Source organism: Macaca fascicularis, chromosome 1, assembly GCF_037993035.2.
Source record: "Macaca fascicularis isolate 582-1 chromosome 1, T2T-MFA8v1.1".
NCBI lineage: Eukaryota > Metazoa > Chordata > Mammalia > Primates > Cercopithecidae > Macaca > Macaca fascicularis.
The window spans coordinates 16777573-16802849 of NC_088375.1; the positions used below are offsets into that span (position 1 = coordinate 16777573).

The window sequence follows — 25277 nt, forward strand, 5'->3', positions numbered from 1 at the left end:
ATAGTAATGTTCATTTTATAGTGATTTCTAGGATACTTTTTGCTATGAGTTGCATTGTGTCTTCCAAGAAATATATGTTGGACTCCTCAGCCCCAGTATCTCAGAAAGTGACCTTATTTGAAGACAGGGTCATTGCAGATATAATTAGTTAAGATAAGGTCATGCTGCAGTCAGGTCAGCCCCTAATCCAATATGACTAATGTCCTTACAAAAGGAGGCATTTGCATTTGAACGCAGACACACATAGAACACTGCGTGTGAACATTAACCCGGCCATCTACAAGCCAAGGAGAGAGGTCTGGAACAGACCCTTTCCTCACAGCCCTCAGAAGGAGCCAACTCTGTCAACACCTTGGTCCTGGACTTCCAGCCTCCAGAACTGTGAGACAGTAAGTTTCTGGAGTGCAAGCCACCCAGTTGGTGGTACTTCACTATGGGAAATCCTCTAAGCCTTAAATAGCTCCATGGCTTCCACAGAACAGAGTTTTTCTATGAAAGCTGAGCAATGCTGAAATGTAGTTTAAAATTCCCAGAAGGAACACTGCTAAAAAGGTTTTTAAAAAGTAAAGAAATAAAGAAAATATAAGCAAATAACACTTGTTACAGAGCACAGGTTCTTTATAGTAGAAAGATGACTGGCCTTAGCGGTGGAAGACATAGGTTTGAGTCTTAGTTCTGCCTCTTACTACTGAGGTGACTTTGTGAAAGCCACTTGGAGTTTCTTCTCTTTTTCTTTCTCCTTCCTCCTCCTTCCTCTTCCTCCTCCTCCTCGTCGTCTTCTTCTTCCTCCTCTTTCTCTCTCTCTCTCTTTTTTTTTTGCTTATAAACAACCGAAATTTACTTCTTACAACTGTGGAGGTTGGGAAGTTAAAGATCAAGGCACCAGCAGATTGGGTGCCTGGCAACGGCCTTCTTTCTCATAGATAGTATCTTCTCACTGTGTCCTTTCATGGTAGAAGGGCCACCTGGAGTTTCTAAACATTATTTTTTTTTAATTTTGTAAACTATTTTGTAAACTATTTCAACATCCAGACTTATAAAATGTAAAAGTCTTAAATGTATAATAAATTGTCATGTATTAAGTAAATGCAAGGTGTTACTGCCATCATCCTACTACAACTGAAGGTGAGAGTTTGGCTTGAGTGCTCAGGATTTTCATGTTCTCTTCCTGTGCATCACTGATGTGAATGGCTGAACAAGCTCTTCAGTCCCCTTGAGTCAAGTGGCTTCACACTGGGTGTTCTAGATTCTCTGTATTTTTCTAGAATTCTAGCTCCAAGTATCAAGATAGCTTAGGTTGTTTTCAAGGAAGAAGAAATTCATTTGACTCGGGCTCTGTGCAGTGCAGCTTATGGGGAACTCTTCTTTCTCCAAATACTATCTGCTAAGCTTATTCCAGAGTTATTGTTTCGCAAAAATGTAATTATTTCAAGGCTACACTTCGAAATCCCATAAACAGAGAGTAAAAATAAAATGCATATGGTAAGAGGAGGCTTTTTTCTTTGAGGCTATATGAAAGAGGAAGGGTACGACCCAGTGGAATGCGACAGTTATTTGCTCTGTCTGTATTCCTTCCAATAACTAAATGGCTTCAGGTCCTCACACCCCTAAAGAGTAGCCTTTCGTGAGTAACTAGGAGGAGGGAAGATGAATTGAAATTGCAACAGAAAAACTTTCCCAACTAGATAAGTCACATACAAGAAGAGGTGTCCCAAGGAGACATGAAGAATATAGTCTCTGAGCAGCTGCTTGCCTTTCTGAATTTTGTTCTGTCCTGCACAAAATTCACTTGAATGTGTCTTCTCCAACATCTGATTAGCTTGCTACCTAAGTGCCTTCCCCAACTAAGAGTCCACTTAGCAATGCAATTGAATGGTCAGGAAATGAAAAAGAAATATGTCATGCAGAGGCTCATAATTTGTCTCTCTTCTACCTCCAGGCACAGAGCTCTTGAATCTTAAGGCTGTCAGAAGCCTTAAAGATCCTCTGTGGCACTCTTAGTAGAGGAATAAATGCCCTTGACATCTTTGCTTATAATTTCCTAGTTTCTCCTCAGACTCCTCTGTATGGGAGACTTACTGCTTTACAAACTGTGTTCAATATTTAGGATGCTTCTTTTGTTTGTTTTGTTGGAAAGTTTGTATTTATGTAGAAAATAAATCTGCTCCTAGTTTTGCTCTTTAGAGCCATAAGAATAAGAAAAATCTCAACTTGTTCTGGCAGCTCTTTACATGCTGGGACATTACTTTTATGTCCGTCTCGAGTATTTCTCTTCTCCATACAAAACATCTCTGGAATTTTCTATTACTCTCTTATCAAGACCAGGAGTGTTTCTCACCATCCTAAGCAGTATTCACTACACATTTAGGGCATTTAGGAGGAACAATTTTCCAACAAGCTTCTTAAAGTGCTCTACCCAGAATTGAATATTGTGCTTCTGATATGGACAGAACAGACAGGAGAACAGAACATGGTGAGCATGTGACATCCTGGTATTTATAGGTCAATTAATTCTGGACACTGGATCTTCATAAGCTCAGTTGCCCTTGGGAACCTGGTGCTTCTTTTCTTCCATCCCTGTCTCCGGGTGGCCAGTGAGCCCCATATTGGCATCAGTGCAGGCGGGAACCTCATTGAGTTTTCCCTTGGGAAGAGTATTAACTATGGCCTCACACTAATCTTCTTGCCCACTCTAACCTAATGGTTACCCCCACGAACACACTGGACATTTCTTCCAAATCTAAGTGCATTGTGTCAGTGTTGGCCTGTCCAAAGAGATGGATTTTCTAGATGAGACTGGGATTTTAGAATGGGACAGGATGCATGAACATTAGCCTTGCTGCCCACTGACTCGATGATAATCTGGACCTACCTGATCTTCTAGCCTCTGGAAGCAAAGGCTTGGTTTACCCTTGGCCAGAACCTTTTGCTGAGAGCTTTTCACCAACATGCTGCAGAAATAAGAGGGAGAGTTCCCACTTGTCTCAGCCATACAGAAGGCAGTTCCAAATGGCCACCCGGAGACAGGGATGGAAGAAAAGAAGCGCCAGGTTCCCAAGGGCAACTGAGGTTATGAAGATCCAGTGTCCAGAATTAATTGTCCTGTAAATATCAGGATGTCACATACTTACCATCATCAGGAAGCTTGAATGAACTCATTGCATTTTTTGAAGTGTCTCTTTCTTTCTGTTCCTTGGACCTTTCTCAATCTCTGTTCAACAAAGATCTGATGAAGTATTTCAGTAGTTATGAAAAATAGGCTTCCTTTGGTGAGGATACAATGCAGCAGTGAATCTCAACCAGTTGTACTACTAATTATATGTTTACTTGGTATTTGTCACTGCATTTTGCAGGGACAGTTTACTCACCTATACCATAAAGTAAAAAATACTTTTTTAACTTTCTTCTAGTTCTTATATCCTATGCATATACTCAAGCTGCAAGATTTGAATTTCTGAAGGCCAAACTCACAAAGACCTTGAAAGTCTTCTCCCATGGTGCTTGCTTCAATGTAGGGAGGGATCTGTTCTCTGCCCAGTTTTCCCTGTCACCAGCGTTAGCAATTTTAATTGGAGAAAGTTTTTTATTTTTTTGAGATGGAGTCTCACTCTGTCACCCAGGCTGGAGTGCAATGGCACGATCTTGGCTCACTGCAACCTCGCCTCCTGGGTTCAAGTGATTCTACCGCCTTAGCCTCCCAAGCAGCTGGGATTACAGAGAAGTTAATAGCACAGCATGACCTTCCACATCCTCAGTGTTAAGATTAGGTCCTGCTGGTCATGCTGGCCTACTGATGGTCCCTAGCCATTTTTGGGATTTGCTGTGGAGTCAGGATATGAAATTCTGCCTTAGGTATTTATTGTTCTTACTCCTTCAATACATAAAGACCGTAAACAGGCCTATCATGTGAGTGGAAATGTATGCATGCTTTCTCTTCTGAATGTGGCCAGGTTTTTCACAGAGGTGACTGAAAGTTACAACATGACCATTCTGTGTTAGTTCTTAGGTGAGCACAGATCCTTAACACAGTGTTTGCTGAAAAGGAACACTGCCAGGTGATGGTTTAATCAAATTCCCATTTGTTTACAGGATATCAGGCAAGCAGTGAACCAAGGAGATCACACAAGCCCTGGCTTTCTCTGTTCTCAGCGTGGCCTGCCTGCTTCTGCTCCTTGTATCTCCCACTTGCAACTTGCTCTAAGTCAACACAGATTCTGCAAACAATCATTCCATAATTTTCTTATCTGATTCTTCCAGTGATTTCTTTGTGACCCAAGGACTGTCTGCAAGGGCAAGTGCAGGTGAAGGGCGGAGTCTCTGGGACAGGTGTGGCTGAGTGACCATGCAAGATGAGGTATGAGTTCTGCTATTGGCACAATGACCCGGGTTGTGTCAAGCCAGTTACCAGGGCCTCCCACCAACCAGCTGCTCACAGGGTCTTCCATATGAACATCAGATATGTGGTGGTGCCATGGCACATGAAGATCCACAGGAGACTATCACTTGGTACTTCACACTGTGGAAATCCTAAAGCTTTCAGAAGAAGCATATAGAACAGAATTCTCAGATAGTCGGACTCAAAGCCATTTAAAATTGTATAGTTGAACCTTGAGCAATGTGGGGATTAGAGGCGCCAACTTCTCAGGCAGTCAAAAATTTACATATAACTTTTGACTCCCCAAAAACTTAACTACTAATAGCCTACTGTTGACTGGAGGCCTTACTGATAACATAGTCAAGAGTCAATTAACACGTATTTTTTATGTTGTATATATTATATACTGCAAAAAAGGAAAATGCTGTTAAGAAAATCATAATGAGGAGAAAGTGTATTTCCTATTCCTATTTTGTATGTTGTATATATTATATACTGTGAAAAAGGAAAATGCTGTTAAGAAAATCATAAAGAGGAGAAAATGCATTTCCTATTCCTATTTTGTATGTTGTATATATTATATACTGCGAAAAAGGAAAATGCTATTAAGAAAATCGTAAAGAAGAGAAGATGTATTTCCTATTTGTTAAGTGGAAGTGGATCATCATAAAGGTCTTGTCCTCATTGTCTCCATGTTGAGTAGGCGGAGGAGGAGGAGGAAGAGGAGGGGTCTGTCTTGCTGTTTCAAGGGCAGCAGAGGCAGAAGAAAACCCATGTAGAAGTGGACCCGTGCCATTCAAACCCGTGTTATTCATGTGTCAGCTGTACTTCTATTAGGTTTCCTGCCATGGATCCATTTTGAAAACATTATAATTCTGTGAAAATCGACTAGCTGCAAATGGTAAACTATTAAGAAAAGCCATGCTACTTAGACCACCAACCTTGGAATCTCCTGGCGTGCTTATAAAAAAGCAGATTCTCGATTCCAATTTCAGACCATCTGAATAAGAATTTTTAAGGTCACGGCACAGCAATCTCAATTAGAGACAAGCTCCCCAGGTGATTCTTAGAGACATCGGAGTTTGAGAGCCATTAAAGCAGCATATTTGACTCCATCTCCTGACCCTTCTGAATAATAAAAGAATTTAGTGTACCTTGAATGCAAAGAACTTGAGAAGAAAAAAAGCTTTTTAAACAGATGAATAACAACAACCATTCTGGAGGAATCCCCAAAAGGAGGATAAAGTGGCCTTGTGAAAATATTGATGATTGTATTGATTCCTTCAAAATCAGCCTTTGGCTGAGAAAGACTTCACTAGTCCTTCCCTTTGGGTCTCTCCAACAGCTTCATTAAGCCAGCCCCACTCATCTCCTAAAGCTGAGGTCTCCAGGAGCATGGGGTTTTGGGGTGCAGGTGAGGGTTGGGGTTCTGGGGCTGGAGGAGGGGGCTCATGCACATGGGTATAAAGTGGACAGCCAGCAGGTGAGGTGTGGCCCAGAGAGCGGGGATGACATGAACTTCCAGATCTAGAAGCTAAAGCTACTCTCATCCCATCCTGGAAAGTGGAGACAGAAGACCATGGTGGGGAAGGAGGAACTGTCACAATTCTGCTCAGCCCTTGGCCACAGCCATTGCTTATATACTGTCCTGCCAAGCCCAAGGGGTTGACCAGATTAGGAGTCTGATAGGAACTTGACCTTTTAGGGGCTCAGAGGTTATTTCTGTCAGATGACTTTCTCAGGGGGAAAAGATCTCACATCTCATTGATTCGACCAGTCAATCACAATGGAATCTGAAGTTTGTCTAAGGACAAAGAGTCAGCACTTTACCCTTATAAAAAGATATAAAAAGGCAGCTATAGATAGCTCTGCTGCCAAAGCCCCAGGCACATGAAGGTAATTCAACAGCCCATTAAATTTATTATGGGACTGGGAGGTGACAAAATTGCCTTTAGGGCCCAAGTCTGATAAAGAAGAACAGAGCTCTGTTTTAGGTCTGAAATTGTGTTTTAGGTCTGAAATTGTGTCAGCACATTGACAGGAGCCTGGGAGGTAAGAGGTTGCTTTGAAATTCAGAATCCTGAGTAACTCAACCTGTTCAGTCCTTTCTACTTTATTCTCTCTCTCTCTCTCTTCCAAGCCAGGTTCTGAATGATTTAAATAGCTGGGTTGGGATTACAAAGGATTTTAGCTGTGGTTTTGTGTGTATTTGTATGCACGCATGTGTATGCATTTATGCGTGCATGTGTGTGTATTTATGTGTGCATGTGTGTTTGTGTGTGTACATGTGTGTATGTTTGTTTGTGTGCCCTTTAAATCTGTTATGGTCTGTTTTACAAAAGAGAAATTGCCCATTGTTGTGCCAGGAGGGGTCTTTGAAACAGCAGTGAGAAGTCAGAAGAGCTGGGAAAAGGATGTTTGGCTTTTGGAGACCAAGTCCAGTCTGAATACTTATCAATTTTTAAGCCACTGTGTTCCCAGAGTCTGAGCCATGACCCCTTTCTCCCCACATCATTTTGTGGAGCAGGTTGTCGGAGGGAGGGATCAGACAAGGTCTGCCCTCTCTGGGAGACTTCTGCTTCCTACCACACTTCACTGTCCTCAGCTGGAAGGAGGCCTTTCTCAACCCTTCTTGGCCTAGAAGCCTCTGTACTGAGAGGTTCAGGAAATCCAGGCAATGATTGATGGTTCGTTGGTGTCAGGAGAGCAGAGGAAGAGCTTCTTTTCAGATAGGAGATTAAACTCTTTTCATTTTGGGATCAAAAGCAAGAAGAAAGAGATGCATTTCATATGCAATCTGAGTTCTTTTAAAGAGTAACACCCTCCTCTCACCTTCCTCTACCCTCACTGTGTTGGAGTGGCACCAGGAGTCCGGGCTTCTGCCAGCTGTGATTTCTCCCTGTACCCGCTGGAAGCTAACCAGGATGGCTGCCGACCTGGTCCTGCTGAGTCCCGTCCCTTGTTGATGGGCTCCAGGGAGCAATTGGCTCTGGGCCTGGCAGCCCACCTGACCTCCCTGCATTATCCGCTGTCTGTCACTTGTCATCGAGTGAGTCTGGTTGCAATCAATTCACGCAGGTTCCTGTGGGAACATGTCTGGTAACTTATCATGCTGCAGCCTGTCAAAAGTCTGACGTGCTTGGGGCAAATGTTTGCTTTGTGCAACTGCTATTTCGAGGGTGTGTGATGTCGCTGTCTCAATGGCGTATGTGCCCAGAGACAACAGCACTGAGAGAAAGCATGGTTTCAGGAATCCCAGGATCTGTTATTAGAAGAATGACCACTGTTAGGTAATAACTCAGGGCACACAGTATGAACATTTGAGCAGGAGGGATCGCCTAGGGTTTCATATCAGGTCTAGGGTGGGGTAAAGTTTATGCCACTTTCTTTTTTTTGCATGAGATTCCTGAATTCATTTCCTCAAAGTTTCTCCCTCCATGAATCTAGAAAGATTTCATGGACAATCTGCCATCAGGCTGAAATGATAACAAAACCTGGATTAGCACACCATTTCCCTAATAGAGTCACATTCACTCTTTTTAAAATTATTATTTCCAAGTCTATGGCTATATTTTCTAGTCAAATGCCATTATAAATAATTTACCAAATACAAAAGAGCAGTCTGTGTTGCCTGATTTGTTTTAAATCCATGGCCTGAGGAAACAGAGGAGACCTTTGCTCCCTCTCCATCAGATCACCTGGCATAAAACAATGTGCGCGCTTGGGGTTTAGGTGATATTTTTCCCCTTGCATGCAAACATTGAATGCTTTGCCTCAGAGAAAACAAAACCTTTACAAAGCCCTTGGAGTCTGGATGGTGAGAGACTTGTGGCCCAGGCACCCTGGAGAGCAATGGGCAGCCAGCATCAACTACTAGACATTTGAGTAACCAATCTCAGACCAAGAGCACCCAGCCAACTCAATGGCTGACTGCAAAACTGCCCAGTGAACCCACAGACTTGGGAATAATAATAAAACAGTTAAGTTCCTACATTTTGGGGTGGTTTGTTACACAGCAAAAGCTAATTGATACATCCTCCAATGACTTAGTTTGTATCAATCTAGAGGCCTTTGTCGGTCCTTATTTGCCTCAATGTTTCTGTCTGATTTGAGGTCATCCATTCTGCTGAAAATCTTTAAAATGGATGCTTGTGGGGTGTTCCGGTGTGGTCTTACTTATAACAAGAGTTATCTTAAATGACTCCCTGGAGATCTTCATTGACCTAGGCATCTCTATTGATGTGAAAGTAAAGAACCTGTTAATCTCTGTTAATCAGGAAAATGGTGTTAGAATGTGGTTTCTCTATCTACTCTTCGGTTTTCTGGCTCAACCTTGCTACCAGCAATGAGCCAGCGAGGGTAGAATAAGCCTGGCCAGTTGAAGGTTAATAATTGGGAAGTAGGTCCTAGCTACCTGTAGTAATCACAAAGTTCATCAGAGAAGCAGAATCAATAGGATGCATGCGTGGGTATTTCTATATGATTTTGATTTTTAAATATGCATAAACATACACACACTCATAGAAAGAGAGAAAGAGAGAATGACTGACAGAGATTGTGGAGGCCGGCAAGTCCAATGTCTTCAGGTTAGATCAGAAGGCTGGAGACCTAGGGAAGAGTTGATATTGCAGTTCCAGTCGAAAGGCTGGCAAAATTCCTGGGGGGAGGTGAGTCTTTTTTCCATTAAGACCTTCAACTGATTGGATTAGGTCCACCCACATTATGGAGGGAACCTGCTTTACTCAAAGTCTACTGATTTAATTTTAATCACGTCTAAAAAATATCTTCACAGTAACACCTAGATAATGATTGACCAGATATCTAGGTACCAACTAGGTCTAGCCAAGTTGACACATAAAATTAACCATCACACTACTGTTGTTGCTAATTAGATGACTAGACTTTCTTATTCTTAAGAAAGTCACTATTGTTTCTGATCCACTAGTCATTGTCCAGGACTCAGTAGCTAGGTATAGCAGATTTCGAAATGGTTCTGATCTGAACAGATGTGCTTTGTGACTAATGAATCATGCAAAACATTTCTTGTATTTGCTTCCCTCTTTATTTCTCATTGATTGATCCTGGATAGGTGAGAAGTTTTCTCTATCAGAAAAGTCATCTAAATCAATAAAAATTTACAGAAACCACAAGCATTGTCATGATAGTGTCAGCAGTTGCCAAGATGTCTTGAGAGTCCAGTTTCTTTTTAAATTATAGTCAGAATTACAGTGACGCCACCAAGAAGGAATAAATGTGTCAGAGATAGAAAATGTGATTTCACAATCCTTTGTTTACAGGTTTTAAAAGTCTTTGTCAGTTATACAAAAAGCCTCTAAAAGTAGGACTAAAAACATGAGGCACAAAGACTGGAACAAAATAAATGAATGTGGTTAATAACAGATATGTGGGCTCTCAAGGATATTAACATACATAAAAATTCATCATGAGAAATAATTACATTCCCTATTGTGGCCCACCCTCTAATTCTCCTGGGCCCTGAAAAATAATGGGAAGGTTAACACATTTCTCACATTTCTAAGCATGTTATTATTTCTTGCTTACACAAAAATTGCATAAAAGCAATCATTTGGAATCTGGGAGTAGATGACATATACTAGACTCGGATAAAAGCTTAACCAAAATAGAAAAGCAATCTGGCATTGCTGACAATATTGTCACAAAAATATTACATCTTATGAAGGGAATTTCTCAGAATTCAATAACAACATGTTTAACAGCTAAATGGAGTCATTTGCATATTGTGGCAAAGTAAAAATACAATAATCTCATTTTTTGCTGTCTAATAGGATTTCCTAGGGCTGGTTGGCTGGGAAGCATAGTCCAGTCCTTGCAGTCTGCCCTTTGCTTTTTGTTCATTGTTTTCTTCCCTCTGGGCTTTTTCTTCTCCACCAGTTCTTTTTCTCCCTTTCTGCTCTACCTTTATTTTCATTCTTCTTCTTTTTTTGTGTGTGTGTTTTCTGTTTTTTGTATTTTTAAGAGGCAAAGAGTCTCACTCTGTCACCCAGGCTGGGCTGGAGTGCAGTGGCACAATAACAGCTCACTGCAACCTCCCCTCCCGGGTTCAACAATTCTCCTGCCTCAGCCTCCCAAGTAGCTGGGACTACAGGCACACACCACCATGCCCAGCTAAATTTTTGTATTTTAGTAGAGATGGGGTTTCACCATGTTCCCCAGGTTGGTCTGGAACTCCTGAGCTCAGGCAATCCACCTGCCTTGGCCTCCCAAAGTGCTAGGATTACAGGCGTGAGCCACCAGGCCCGGCCTTCATTATTCTTTTTTATCCTGTACTCCTTTAATTTATTCCTTTCCATTATTTTCTTATTCACTAAGAGATTCCACCTGACTGCCATTAACCTATTCCTAAGTATTAGCAGAGGAAATGAATGATCATTTCTCATCGTTTTCCTTGTCAGACCTTCTTCTTTTTTTTTTTTTTTTTTTTCTGAGATGGAGTCTCACTCTGTTGTCCAGGATGTAGTGCAGTGTAGCAATCTCAACTCACTGCAACCTCCAACTCCCAGGTTCAAGTGATCCTCCTCCCTCAGCCTCCCAAGTAGCTGGGACTAAAGGTGTGTGCCATAACGTTCGGCTAATTTTTGTAGTTTTAGTAGAGATGGACTTTCACTGTGTTAGCCAGGATGGTCTTGATCTCCTGACCTCATGATCCTCCTGCCTTGGCCTCCTAAAGTGCTGGGATTTTTACACCTTCTTTTACCTGCAAGTCTGCCATTATTATTGTTGTCATTATTATTGTTATTTCCCTGGTTACCTCTTTCTAGGCCAGGTCAAGAGAATAGGTGGACTGGGCCATTTCCTAGGAGGTACAGAAACATCCCACCAAATTCCAGAAAAAAGAAGATAGTACAATTACTGAAGTTTTGTGTGTGTTCGTGTGTGTGTCTGTGTGCGCACATATGAACTTTGGTTATTATTTCCTCTTATTTTGCCTGCATTATTTGGATAAATGCTTTAAATCATCAGGACCAGAATGGCATGGTGGTTGAGAGACAGGGCTCTGACATTAGCTTATCTGGGTTCAACTTCATGCTTTCCCATATATTAGTTTGAGCCCATAAAACTTACTAGATTTTTCTGCTCTTCAGTTTCCTTATCTATGAAGTCAGAATAATCATAGAAGAGAATTTACAGTACTACTGGGAAGATTCAGTAAGATAATGAACTGAAAACATTAACACATTGCCTTGTACATAGTGGACACAGCAAAGGTGACTCTCATTCCACAAACCTATGTGTATGGGAAACAGCACATTTCTTTATTTGTGAATAAATTAGCCTCTCATTAGTTTGTAATTCCATCTCACATACTCTATTTGGGACATAAAGTTCCTCAGGGTCTCTTAAAGGTTCTGAGCCCACATGATGAGCCAATGTGCTGATGGTGGCCCCTGGTCATTACAATCTGCTCAGCCAGGTACCTGCTGGTGGAGCCATTGTCTCTCCCACCCTCAGCTCTCAAGGTCAGATTCCTTTTTGAATATAGAATCTTGGGAGAAGCTGGCAACCACTGTCCCTATGATCCCATTTTTGCCAATTCTTTCTATGAGGTGTCACCCCCGGGAAGGCAGAAGGTAGGCATACCATTGTTCTGTCATCCACATGCCTCACTCCTCTCTAGTCTTAGGAAATGTCTCTCTCTTTTTTATTAAAATCAGGATCAAGCACCTCTCTGCCTCCTGCTTCTTCCAAGTCCTGGTTCTCTTCTATTGCTCTGCCAATGTTCTTTTCTCCTCTGAGCTTAGCCTATTGAAAACAAGATGGAGACATCTTGCAAGCACAGTGAGCCCTCCAGCCTGCCACAGACCACCCATGAAGCAATAAAGCGTAGAGTTTTCTTCCTTTTTAAGTAGCTGGGGAGGGCAGAAAGACCCCAGTAGTAGTAGTACAGAAGAAAGAAAAAGAGAAAATACATGGGGGAAACCCCAGAAATTAATTTCTAAATGTTATCCAGCTACATAAGTGTTATTCAGATATTAGTTGTTTTTTTTTTTAAACACCTTGCTGAAACTGTACTTGGCCTGATTAGTACTTTTCTCTTGGCATTTATTACATACCTTCAATCTTAGTTCATTTTCTGTTGCTATAACATGATGCCTGAGACTGGGTAATTTATAAAGAAAGAGGTTCATTTGGCTCTTGATTCTGGAGGCTGGGAAGTGCAAGATCAGACAGCTGCATCTGGTCCACTTCTGGTGAGGGTCTTGTATACCATCACAATATAGCAGAGAGGCAAAACAGGAAGTGTACATGCAAAAAGGACAAAACATGAGGCATGACCTTGCTTTATAAAAACATGCTCTCTGGAGAACTAACCTGATTTTGTGAGAAAGACATTAATTCATCTTGCTGGCCTAATCACCTCTTGAAGGCCCCACCTCCCAATGTGGTTACCTTGGCAATTTTTTTGGCAATCAATTTTAACATAAGTTTTGGAGAGGACAAACCACATTCAAACCATAACACTTTCCTTCTTAGAACATCATCTTCTTTGCTATGACTCAGCCATCTTCTAGTTACCTCCTATAACCCTGGGTGCTACTTCTGTTTATTTCATGGAATCTTCTACAATCTGTGTCATAGTGTTTGTGGGGTTCCAGATTCTGCTCTGCGCTCTCTTCTCTTCTCACCCTACCCATTTCCCTGGGAAATTGTACCTACTTCTGTTATTGATCTTTTGATAACTTCCATAACTGTTCTTCAGCTCTGTGGTACATTGCAAAGCCTGTCCAGAAATATTTATTGCTCCTCCTGTCAAGAGGTGGAGTTGATTTCTCCAACCATTGAATCTGGCTGCCTTTGGGACTTGCTATGGAGAACAAAATGCAGAAGTGATGCTGTGCCAGTCTTAAGCTTGTACCTCAAGATGTTTTGCACACATATGCTTTTGATCTTGGAACCCCTTATCGTAGCCCAGTGAACAAACTGGGCTGAGCTGATGATCAAAGACACCTCCTTCACCCTTTCTGTCTACAAGGCCCTCTGAAAACAGCTGGTCCTCTGGTGATCTATCAGTTAACTGGTAGGTTCATAAACTAGCTTAGCCCAGATTAGCCAGCCTGGTCCAGATCCACAGAAACATCTAGATGACTTGAAGTTATGAGCAATAATAAAACATGCTGTTTTTAAGACACTAACTTCTGGGAAGTTATGAGCAATAATAAAACATGCTGTTTTTAAGACACTAACTTCTGGGGTGGCTTGTCACACAACAAATGTTGATTCGTACAAGCTCAAACATATCTTCTGAGCTCCCTGTCTTACAAGGCCAGTGGTCCCTGAACGTCTCCATCCACACGTCCTAAATTCAACATGCCCAAACCTGACTTCAACATTCTTCCTCATCCCCAGCCCATACCTACTTCCAAGAAGAGCTGATTCTTCTTTTGTCTTTTTTTTTTTTTTTTTTTTTTTTATCTTGGCAAACAAAATGTCATCTACTCAGAAAACTGGGCCGCATCCCCACCCCCAATTCCTTTCCCCCCGTATTCAACCTATCACTAAGAGCAGTCAATCCCACTTTTGAATAGCTCTCCTACTTATCTACTTCTCTCTACCTCCACTAATTTTTTGTGGTATAAAATATTATCTCCTCTAGCCTGGTTTTCTCAAGCCTCCAAAGTCATTTTCTGACCTGCACGCTTGCCTTAACTTCCATTTTTTATTTCACAGGACACTTTCAAAATGTAATTTTAACCATGTGAATCAGCTGAAGAAATTCCTATAATGGCTCACATTCTGTCATAATGTCCATGAGCTTCTGCTGGACTCACAGCCTTGACTTTAATCCTCATATAATTGGGAAGAATTAACAATTCTTGAACGGGAACATGTTAGTACCAGGGCTCTGCTTCAAGAGAACTGGTCTGGGAGTTGTACTGAGCATGGCCTATGGGGAAACTTGGGATGTAAGAAGAGAAATTAAGAAGGCCTTTCATACATCCAATGAGAAAAGATGGATCTCAAACAAGACTGGTGGCAATGGGAGCTTTCAGTGTTTTTTGAAGGAAAGTTTTAGGAGGATGAGATGGATACCAAGAAGAACTTCAGGAGTATGTTATTCAGGCTTTGTTCTGACCAGATGTCAAGGGAGGGAAAGGGAAAAGTAAAAACTGCCCGTGATCTCAAGCCTGGCTCACAGATATGAGTGAAAGCACTGTTTGAATAATAAAGTATGGAGGAGAAGGAAGTTTATGGAGCAAAGAAATGGTCACAAGACAACTAGGGGACATGGTGCTGGAAAGGTGGTTTGGGGTCAGCCCTTCTGTGCTTGCGTGGCAGCTAGTAGCTCAAGCGCACTGCTCAGCTTTTTCCTTCTGCATCTCTGTATACACCATTTCTTCTACCCAGCTTCCTGATCTATTTATTAAAACCATACTTCCAACATCTTTCTCATGTGTCTCTCTTCTGGCTGCTTATTTACGTAATGAATGTTGATTGCGTGATCACTATATGTCAGCTCTAGGGCTGCTGTGGTAAACTGAGCTCTCCCAACGACCCCTCCATCTGTCTCCGTAAGTATCACCTATAACCCCGTATTATGAAACTCAGTCCTGTGTGATATTCAGCTCTACAGCCAATGATAGTAGATCAGAATTACAGTTTGGCAAACTCTCCCAGTACACTAGATCTTAAGTTCATCTTTGTATTTCTCAGAGCACGCAGTAAATATACAATAAATATTTGATGAATTAATGAATCATGCTATAAAATATTAAAATAGGTCTGCAATGATAACATTTTATTAAAATGATTACGCTATTTTCAATGTTAAGACCTAGAGATAAAGTAGAATGGAGAGTCTCTGAAGTTCATTAGCAACTGAAAAGAACCAGTCAAAATTTCATTAGAGGAAACAGACAGGCATAGCTGACATAGATCACCTTGCCCTGATTTTCCTTGTGAAAGTTCATTGAAATTTTATGGTAGTGATTTGTTGTAGTGAGAGGTTTAACTTTCCTGACCCCAATAGTTACATGTGATGTGATTTGAGGGGTGCACCCTGATGCCCCCGCCTCCTTATCTACCCACTGGCAGATGTTTGAGATTTCACTGTCTCCATCCTCTCAGTGTAAGGCTTTGATCTGTGCTAAATGACAATATGCGCAGGCGGGGCCACACTGTGAGAATGAAGGGAAAGGCTGGGAAGAAAGCATTTGAGTTCATCATGAAATTCAGCACGCAGTTTCTGGGAGTTGAAGTGAGTTTGTAGGTGGCTGAGATGCTTGGAGCAGAGATGGGTGATAGAAGATGAAATGTCTTGATAAAAGAAAAAGAAATTGCAAAAATTGTCACTCAACTCTCCTATTTCTTCTTGTTTTTCTATGCCCATCTCTCATTCTTCCTTTCCCCGGTTCTTTCTTATAAAAATAATATATAATCAGGCCTTGACGTTGTCATTTTTATTTTTATTTTTATTTTTTTGAGACGGAGTCTCGCTCTGTCACCAGGCTGGAGAGGAGTGATGTGATCTCGGCTCACTGCAACCTCCGATTTCCAGGTTCAAGTGATTCTCCTGCCTCAGTCTCCCGAGTAGCTGGGATTACAGGTGCACACCACCACACTCAGCTAATTTTTATATTTTTAGTAGAGACAGAGTTTCACCATGTTGGCCAGGATGGTCTCCATCTCCTGACCTCGTCAACCACCCATCTCGGCCTCCCAAAGTGCTGGGATTACAGGTGTGAGTCACCATGCCCGGCCACAGTTGTCATTATTAGAGACTGGCTATTGTATGAATAAGGACTTACAAAAATATATTCATCTAGGTCTTATTTTTTGCATTTGTTTTGTTAATATAGACGTTAAAAAATTGACAAAGCCTTGTTACTGTGGCCCATTCCCCAGATAGTGAAGTGGTTTTATCATAAAGAACATTTTATCATAATTGTATTCCTTGTATCAACCTATTTTAGCAAAGCTCATAGTGTTATGTGCCTCCCTAGTGAATAAAAAACACATGCTCCATAAAATTCAGTCTTTGAAGAATATCTGATTACACTAAGGGTGTTATTTACATATGACTTAAGAAAGTAATAACTCTTTAGAATGTGGGCAGAATGAGAGCAGGAATTTCTATTTTTGCCCTTTTTGTATCTTCTGTGTTTAGAACAGTTCCTGGTAGATTAAAAGTATTCAAATGAACATTTTTTAAATGAATGAATGAATGGTATAGCTTTTATGGGGTAGCCTCATGAAAAATACTCTATGTTGTGTGCACCAATGCAGAAGTCAGAGCTCTGGTGTTAAATCTCACTTCTGCTACTTACTCCACTATGGGCCCTGGCATGAGGCCCTTGGTCTCTCTAAAATTCACTATATTCATTTAGCGAATGACTCTTGTGTTAGATCATAAACTCTGTGAAGCTAGAGACTGGACCTGATTTGTTTCCCGCTGATTTGTTCCCTGCCTATCACTGCTTAGCATAACAGCTGGAATATAGAAAGGGAGAAAGTAAATCATCTGTTGAGAGATTTAACTCATTTTGGTGATCTTAGTAATGTTTTATGAGGACTAAGTGAGAATAGCTAAATGTAAGTGTTTTAAAACTCTATGATGAATTCAGATGAAGAGGGAGGATCTTATATTAAACTACCTTTCTTGTAGACAACAATGATAAGTGTTGGAAAAACCTTTTAAAATAGTTATTGGAAGGCATTAGAGAGCAAACAAAAGCAGTCAAAAGCTGGAGGGGATGTCATCTCTGAAAGGAGGAATTGCAGGTGAGGAGGAGGAGAAGGGGAAACAGCCCCAGAGGATGCCACACGCTAAGAGGAGACCAGTGTGGCAGGAGAGGAGAGGGAAGCTGAGATATGAGGCTGTGTAGGCCAACCGGAGTTTCCTAATCTTTATCCTAGGTGCCAAGGAAAGCCACCAAGAAGTTTAAGCAGTTGCAGATGGCAGTAGGGGTGGTTCCTGTTTTGAAAGGATCTCCTGGCTGCAGCTTGGAAAAGTGCTCTGATGCAGGGTTCGTTGAGCCAGCTGATTGAGCAGCCTATGCAATGGGATGCATCTTGCCTTCCTTATCTACTGCTGCATGACACATTACCATACAATAAAACTCACTACTCTCTCACAGTTTCCATAGAAGTCTGAGCACAGCATAGCTGGGTTCTCTACTTGGGTCTCTCCAGGCTGAAGTCAACGTGTTGGCCAAGCTGTATTCTCATCTGGAGCTCGGGTCATCTTCTAAGCTTATTCAGGTTGTTGGGAGAGTTCAGTTCCTTGTAGTTGTAGGACTGAGGTCCCTGCTTTCTTGCTGACTGTTGGCCAGGACCTGCTCTCAGCTCCTAGAGGCCACCCTCAGCTCCCAGCCACATAGCCCTCTCAAAGCATGACAGCTGACTTTTTCAAAATTAGCTGGAGAATCGTTCCCTACTCTGCTAGGAAAGAATCTTAGAGAAGGTGATGTATTTTCCTAGGTCTAGCCCAAGGGGAGGGGAGTCCACAGAGGGTGAACAGCAGGGTGTGGAAAGCCTGAGAACCACCCTAGAATCTGTCTGCCATCATTTCAACATGGTATACGTTTAACTATTTCCGGGGCCCAGATCTGCCTTAGGGGTGAGACCACTGATAATGACACCCCTCGGTACTCTGTTCTTTTCAGTAAGCCCTTTGGATGGAGTCCTGTACAGGTTACCTGCAGCCAAGCAGGTGTCCCTCTTTCTTAGTGGTACATTTCCTTGTAGAGTAATGAGCTGTGACCACATGGGTGAGTTTTGTTGGGGGAAAGGCAGCATTCGTGACAATAGTTTACTTCATACAATTGGCTCCTTATCACTTTGGCAAAATTTAACCTTTAGTTTGCAAAGAATCCACTCTAGCTGAACATAAGCGAATTAAAATACTTGTTTTTCAATTTTTGTATATGGATAAAGTTCTAAAAAATACAATCCTGTGCCAAAAATTGTGGTAATTGAAAAAGTTACAATAGTTGGCTTCTGTTTTTATAATGTAATTTCAGCTGGATTTCCTTTAGCCAGCCTAAGTATGCTTTGGCTTCCTTAAACTCAGATTGCGCTGCATTTTCTCCCAAAGAGATGTCCCTGCTGCAGGCTTCCTGGCGTTCTATTTGATTAAGACACTTTTAGGGTTGCTCTTCCTTTGGCTTTTACGGACGTGAGAGCAATTAAAAGAAAATTGACTGACTTACCTTCCACCGCATCTTTCTTTGACTTGTTTTCTATTTTCCATTCCATTTATTATTGATAGAGTGCTTGTTTTCATAGCTTCTGCGTATTTTACAAAACCACATAAACAGCCTTTCCTCCTGGAAGAGGGGAAGGTGCCGGTTGCCATTAAACCAGTGGCCACTCACTTCCCGGCCGGTTATGCATCCCCCATGTCCTTTGGGACTTGGTCCGAGAGGGAGCCAGGAGTAGTGTAAGGGGGAGGAATCAGAGGAACAGAAGGAGGTGACACAAGCGAGAGAAAAGCTGCCAGCCAAGCCTAGGCATGGAAGGGGATGGGGTGGGAGAGGGGGGTCTCCTTTAGTCATTCAAGCAGAGCACCCCAAAAACCCTGACAGTGCTGCAATGTTCAAGGTGACAACTATCCCTTGGTTAGCTGCAGGGGATTAACTCCAATCTCCTGGGAACTCTCAATTTGTAAGGATTTTTTTTTTTTTTATGCTTTTTTTTTTTCCCTCTAAGTGGTAAGGAACAAAAGGGAACATCATCATTAACTATACACTACCTAGACATGCCCAAACCATGTATGTTTGTGAATTTTCAGTAATGCCTGTTGCCCTCCCCACTCCCCACTTACCCCATTGCTGTCTTCCAAACACATAATGCGGCCCGAAACGCTTGAAAGGCAAAGCTGCAGTGGTGTATGTTGACCCTGGCCCTTGAGGCCTCCACAGAGTTCTCTGAAGTAAACATGTGAGCTGAGAAGCTCTTTTCCACGGGCTATAAATCTCTGTAAGTGCTGCTGGTTCTAGTCTCCGGTCTCTGCTGGAAGCCACAGCTGCAGGGGGAGACACTTCCCAACTTTCACTGCTTGGGAAGGGTCAGAGATCCCCCCTGGAGCTGCCTCTGCCCTGTGACCCTGACAAATGCCAAAGGCACTTTCTCTAGGCAGCAACCTGCCTCCGACTTTCTCACCAATACCTGGAGACTTCCTTCCTCAGGCTGACCGCCAAGTGGCCCGCTGGACCCGCCTGGCTGCCAAGTGGGAGCAAGCACAGGATGTTATTTCTGTTCTTAGAAGACCAGGTTCACACAACACAGCCAGGAGTGTGGGAAGGGAGAGGTAGGGCCTCCTTTCTGGCATCCAGTGCTGTCCCCAGTGGGAGTACTGTTTTCCTAGTGGCAGTGAATGGGTTGGTCTGAGGCCCTGGGCTCCTACCCAGTCCTCTAAAGGAGAGAAAGCAGCCCTAGGGCATTTGCCAAACCTCAGGAAAGTGCTCGCTTAGTCCACAGGGAAGTGCTGAGGCTCAGCTTGCCTCGGGCCAGATCCACCCAAATACTGCACGGCGAGCAAATCCCCAACAATCTTAAAATACAAATCCATAAATAAAGTTCTATTGGCAGCCTGCTCCATTAAAAATAAAAATCCTCTGGGAATGACTTTTCAAAGCAAATGTTGGAAAAGGAGCTTCTAAAGGAACGGAGCAGAGGGGAGAATCAGGCAGTGTCCAGCTCTAGACCTGGCTGCAGGCTTGACTCTGTGCATCTCGGATTTGCGCTGCCCGGTTTGAGGTCTTCTGGAAGCAGGAAGCAAGCTGGAAGGGTGCTGGGCTTGGGAGTCAAAGGTGGATTGTGGGAAAGTCAGTTTATTTTATTTTTTTCAACTTTTATTTTAGATTCAGGGGGTACATGTACAGGTTGTTACAAAAGTATATTGCTTGATGCTGAGATATGAAGTACAATTGAATCCCTCACCCAGGCAGTGAGCATAATACCAGATAGGTAGCTTTTCCACCCTTGACACCCTCCTTCTCTTCCCTCTAGGAGTCCCCAGTGTCTATTGTTGCCATCTTTATATGCACGTGTACCCAAATAGCTCCCACTTATAAGTGAGAACATGTGGTATTTGGTTTTCTATGTCTGCATTAATTCACTTAGGTTAATGGCCTCCAGCTGTATCCATGTTACTGCAAAGGACATGATTTTATTCTGTTTATGGCTGTGTACTATTCCATGGTACTATTCCACAATTTCTTTATGCAATCCAACACTGATGGGCACTTGCTATTTGTCTTTGCTATTGTGAATAGTGCTGCAATTAACATATGGATGCGTGTGTCTTTTTAGTAGAACAATTTATTGGGAAAGTCAGTTTAATCTTTTGTTCAACAAGCATGTATTGAGCACTTCTGTATGCTGTCATAAAGAAGGAATATAAAAATAAAGATAATAGGATCCCTGCCCCATGTGGCTCACATTCTAGGGGGTAGAAGATAAATAGGTAAACAAATGAGACACTTTGGAGAGCAATGAGTCTCATGGAGAGCTTAAAGAGAGTAGGCCCCATGGCAGAGAGCTAATCTGAGCAAGAAAACTCGAAGCATATACCTGGGCATTAAGAGGAAGTCAGCCACAGGAAAACGGAATGACACATTCAAACACTTGAGTTGAAAACCAAGGGCTCAATAGATGAAGACACCATCTCCTCACCTGTACAGGATATCACTGAGGCTCTAATAAAGAGTGAACGCATACTGTGTGCTGCCTTGCCAGTGTCTAAGAACTTGGTCAATGGCACAGCTCCCATTCCAGGGCTAAATTCTGATGGCCCTTGATTTCCACAACAGGAACTCACACAATGGTCCAATTCCCTCTTTGAGCCGCTCCTAGCCAAGTCTTCCAGTTCTCTGTTTTTCCCACCTTATTGTCTTAAGAGACCACACATGTGCCTGCCAATAGCTTCTGTACCTGATATTGTTCTCTTGAGCTCCCTTGAACCCAAAGCATAAAGAGAAAGGTGTGTGTGTGCACACGTACCTGATCACACATACTTCTCTGTGTATTAGCCCAGGTTTAATTTATGTCAGGTGCATATACCAATGTGCAGAAAATCTTTGGGATTCTCTCCTATAAAAACCCGTGGACCAGCACTTTGGGAGGCCGAGACGGGCGGATCACGAGGTCAGGAGATCGAGACCATCCTGGCTAACACAGTGAAACCCCGTCTCTACCAAAAAATACAAAAAAACTAGCCGGGCGAGGTGGCGGCGCCTGTAGTCCCAGCTACTCGGGAGGCTGAGGCAGGAGAATGGCGTGAACCCGGGAGGCGGAGCTTGCAGTGAGCCGGATCTCGGCCACTGCACTCCAGCCCGGGCGGCAGAGCGAGACTCCGTCTCAAAAAAAAAAAAAAAAAAAAAAAAAAAACCCGTGGAATTATTTACTTTGGTCTCGGCTCCTTTTTTGCAGCAGATTACCACCTAAGAGATCCAGACTGCGTGTTGGTCATGCCTGCATTTAAGGATTTCCAGAAATGGTGTCCCCAGCTCTCTTGGTCACTGCCCTCCTAGGACCAATTCACCATCTAGGCAAGATGCTCTTCCCTCCATTGGAGCCCCCTTTCTCTGCAACTCATTTCCTCATCCCCATTTCTGGTCCTCCCTGGAGATAGAGAACAAATGGACAGCTCCTCTTCCTAAGAGTCCTTGGTAGAATCCATGACTAGGTTGCCCCTGAGATGCTTTTTTTCCAAACTAAACAACTCTATTCACCTTTGTCTTCCCTCAGGGGACTCTAAGGAGCAGCACAGCCAAGCAGAAAGGAACAGCAGGAAGAGGCCCCTGCAGCGATCAGAGATGGCAGCAAACGGGGAAACCCCCACCAAAATGCCAGCAGCCCCAGGCTTCGCAGCCCCACACTGGGCCATCTCCTCACACAGGCTCGGCTCTGAAACCAGCAACATCCAGAACAGCAGTAGTATTTGTCCAGCTTTGCCTCTGGGTCAGGCACTTTCTTTTTTTTTTTTTTTTTTTTTTTTTTGAGACGGAGTCTCGCTCTGTCGCCCAGGCTGGAGTGCAGTGGCGCGATCTCGGCTCACTGCAAGCTCCGCCTCCCGGGTTCACGCCATTCTCCTGCCTCAGCCTCCCGAGTAGCTGGGACTACAGGCGCCCACAACCGCGCCCGGCTAATTTTTGGTATTTTTAGTAGAGACGGGGTTTCACCGTGGTCTCGATCTCCTGACCTTGTGATCCGCCGGCCTCGGCCTCCCAAAGTGCTGGGATTACAGGCGTGAGCCACCGCGCCCGGTGGGTCAGGCACTTTCAAGTCATTCTCACAACAGCACTGTGCAATAGACACCGTGATTCCCATTTTGCAGATGAGGGAACTGAAGTTGGGATAGGGAAGATGAGTTTCCCAGGGCACCTGGTACAGCTGAAATTTGAACTCACATCTGATTCTAAAGTCAGTTCCACAACTGAACAATTTAAAACAATGGTTGGCCGTTTGCTATTTGGAAAGAGTCTTTTTCTTCTAGGTTCTGCATGTTGAGCAACTTTTGATAAGGAAGAAGATGTCAATTCTAGAAGCTTAAATATAGAGGGAAAGAACTTCGGAATAAGGATAATAGATGCCATTCATGGAGGATCTTGCTGGGATCAAGAACTTTATCTGCATTATCTCATTAAATACTCATGATGTCCCTACAAGGTAGACATTGCTATCCCCATTTTAAAGATTAAGAAATCAAGGCTTCCAGTAGTTAAGTAACTTGCCAAGTTCAAGGGTTTCTACTCCTACTCTGGAGGGTCTGCCTCCAAAACTCTCAGTCAGTACTCTTAATGCATGAAAGGTCATTGCGGATGGAAATATATCACTTGAGTCACATTTTATCATCATAGTCCAAATGACACATACCTAGTCTGTAAAGATTTGCTCATCATGCATTAGCCTTTAATGCCACATGTACAAAGAGAAAAATTAGCATGGACAGACAGCACTAGCTACGAATAAAAGGATCATGAATCACCATATTTCTCAACCTCTGATACTCCCTGAATGATAAAATACAAGTCTTGTAGTGAACCTAGGAAGCTTGTCATTTTACCTCGTCATGATAGACTACAGCAAAAATGTGCCAGACCAGGGAGCAGATCTGACGGGAGTCCCGGCTTTGACACTGACTAACCGTGTGAACACAGTTAAGTTGTATCACTTTGCCAAACACTGGTTTCTTATTGGATAAGACTAACATAGTAACATTACATCAGGCTATTAAATGTGTCATATTATTGCCTAACAATAATAATTTCTATCTTGGTAGAAATGCCCACTGCTTTCCTCTTCCTAGGAGATAAGTCAGAGATTATTATAAAGATCAGGTGATGTCATATATGTGAAAACATCTTATAAGCTCTTATAAGAGGCATGATTATGAGGATGGTGATGAAACTGTCATAGCCATTGTCTCACCATTGTCACTCCAAGCCAACTGCCCTGAGAAGCTGTGAAATAGAGGCCCCAGCAGGGGCCAGACGAGAGCCCCAGACAGCAGCTGTCTCAAAGAAGAGAGCCTCAAATGGGACTTGAGGACTGCAATTCTAAACCTAATTCCCTTTGAAGTTAAGTGCATGTTCTTTTCAGGTAAGCATTGCATGAACATTTAGGATGGTTTCTAATGCATCTACCCTTGGTCAAAATCAGGTAATAATAAAAAAACGTATTCTACTTGTGGCTTGGCCCCATTTCTGTTTTTCCTGTTTCCTCCCCCTTCCTCCCCCATACTTGCCTTCCACATGTTGGTCCATCTGTTCTAGGTAGAATGAGCCTGCTAGTCAGGGAGCATGTTTTTTCAGCTTTCTGGCACATACGCATGGAACCATCAGAGAACAGAGAAATACCCAGGTCCAGATCATATTGCAAGAAATACAAGTGACACTGCAGTCCATGAACTCACCTATGGTGTGTGACGTTCTGCTTCTCACACTGAGCATGGATGGAGGGCTGGGTGCTGGGCGTGTGCATGCCTGCTATGGGAGCATTCATAGCCCCTGAGGCCAGAGTGACCTGGGTTACAATCCTGACCCTCTGCAAATTAGCTTTGGGATGTAGCTACCTGATTTCCTTGGCTTCTGTTTCCTTCTTTCTGTGTGATGAAACCTGGCTTTTCCAATAACTCAGAGAATTGAGTGAGAACAAATACAAAGTGCCTGGCAGTAGTTGTTCTGAATGGGTACTTCCCTCCTCTAATCCCTCTACATGAAGCTGCCCTTGGTAGAAATGCACACTGCTTTCCTCTTCTGAGGAGGTAAGTCATGTATGGTCTTCATTCAGGTCTTCGACGTACCTGCCACTATAAGAACACGAACAGATTGGGTCATCATACAACATAGATATATATCAAAACATCAGTTTGTACCCCATTAATATGTACAATTATAATGTGTGCATTAAATAGATATGTATATAAAGACAGCTGAAAAATACTAGGTTACAAATTTCTTTTGGTTCTTTGCATCATTTGACTGTGAATAATATCGCTGGCATGTGGCACATTACAATTGCTGAATGAACAAAACAAAATGGTAGTAACCAGTAGAGAAGAAGCATTTCCATAAAGGGACTAAATGTATACTTGACTCTCTGGATGGGGAAAGAGGTGCCTGGAAGGAGGCTGACCAAAGTGCCATCTCTGTATGAGATGCCGTTTACTGCACTTGTTTGAATTTTTTTTTTTTTTTTTTTTTTTTTGAGACAGAGTCTCGCTCTGTCGCCTAGGCTGGAGTGCAGTGGCGCGATCTCAGTTCACTGCAACCTCCGCCTCCCTGGTTCACGCCATTCTCGTGCCTCAGCCTCCTGAGTAGCTGGGACTACAGGCGCCTGCCACCACACCTGGCTAATTTTTTGCATTTTTAGTAGAGATGGGGTTTCACCGTGTTAGCCAGGATGGTCTCGATTTCCT

The 25277-nt window shown here is 42.8% G+C and overlaps 1 long non-coding RNA gene across 1 annotated transcript; it reads left to right on the plus strand.

The window, feature by feature from the left end:
- The first annotated feature begins 235 nt into the window (after positions 1 to 235).
- Positions 236 to 24041, plus strand: LOC123573070 (uncharacterized). Its single transcript, XR_010583358.1, has 2 exons — positions 236 to 389; positions 22106 to 24041. It is a non-coding gene; the product is annotated as an uncharacterized lncRNA (long non-coding RNA).
- Positions 24042 to 25277: the final 1236 nt, after the last annotated feature.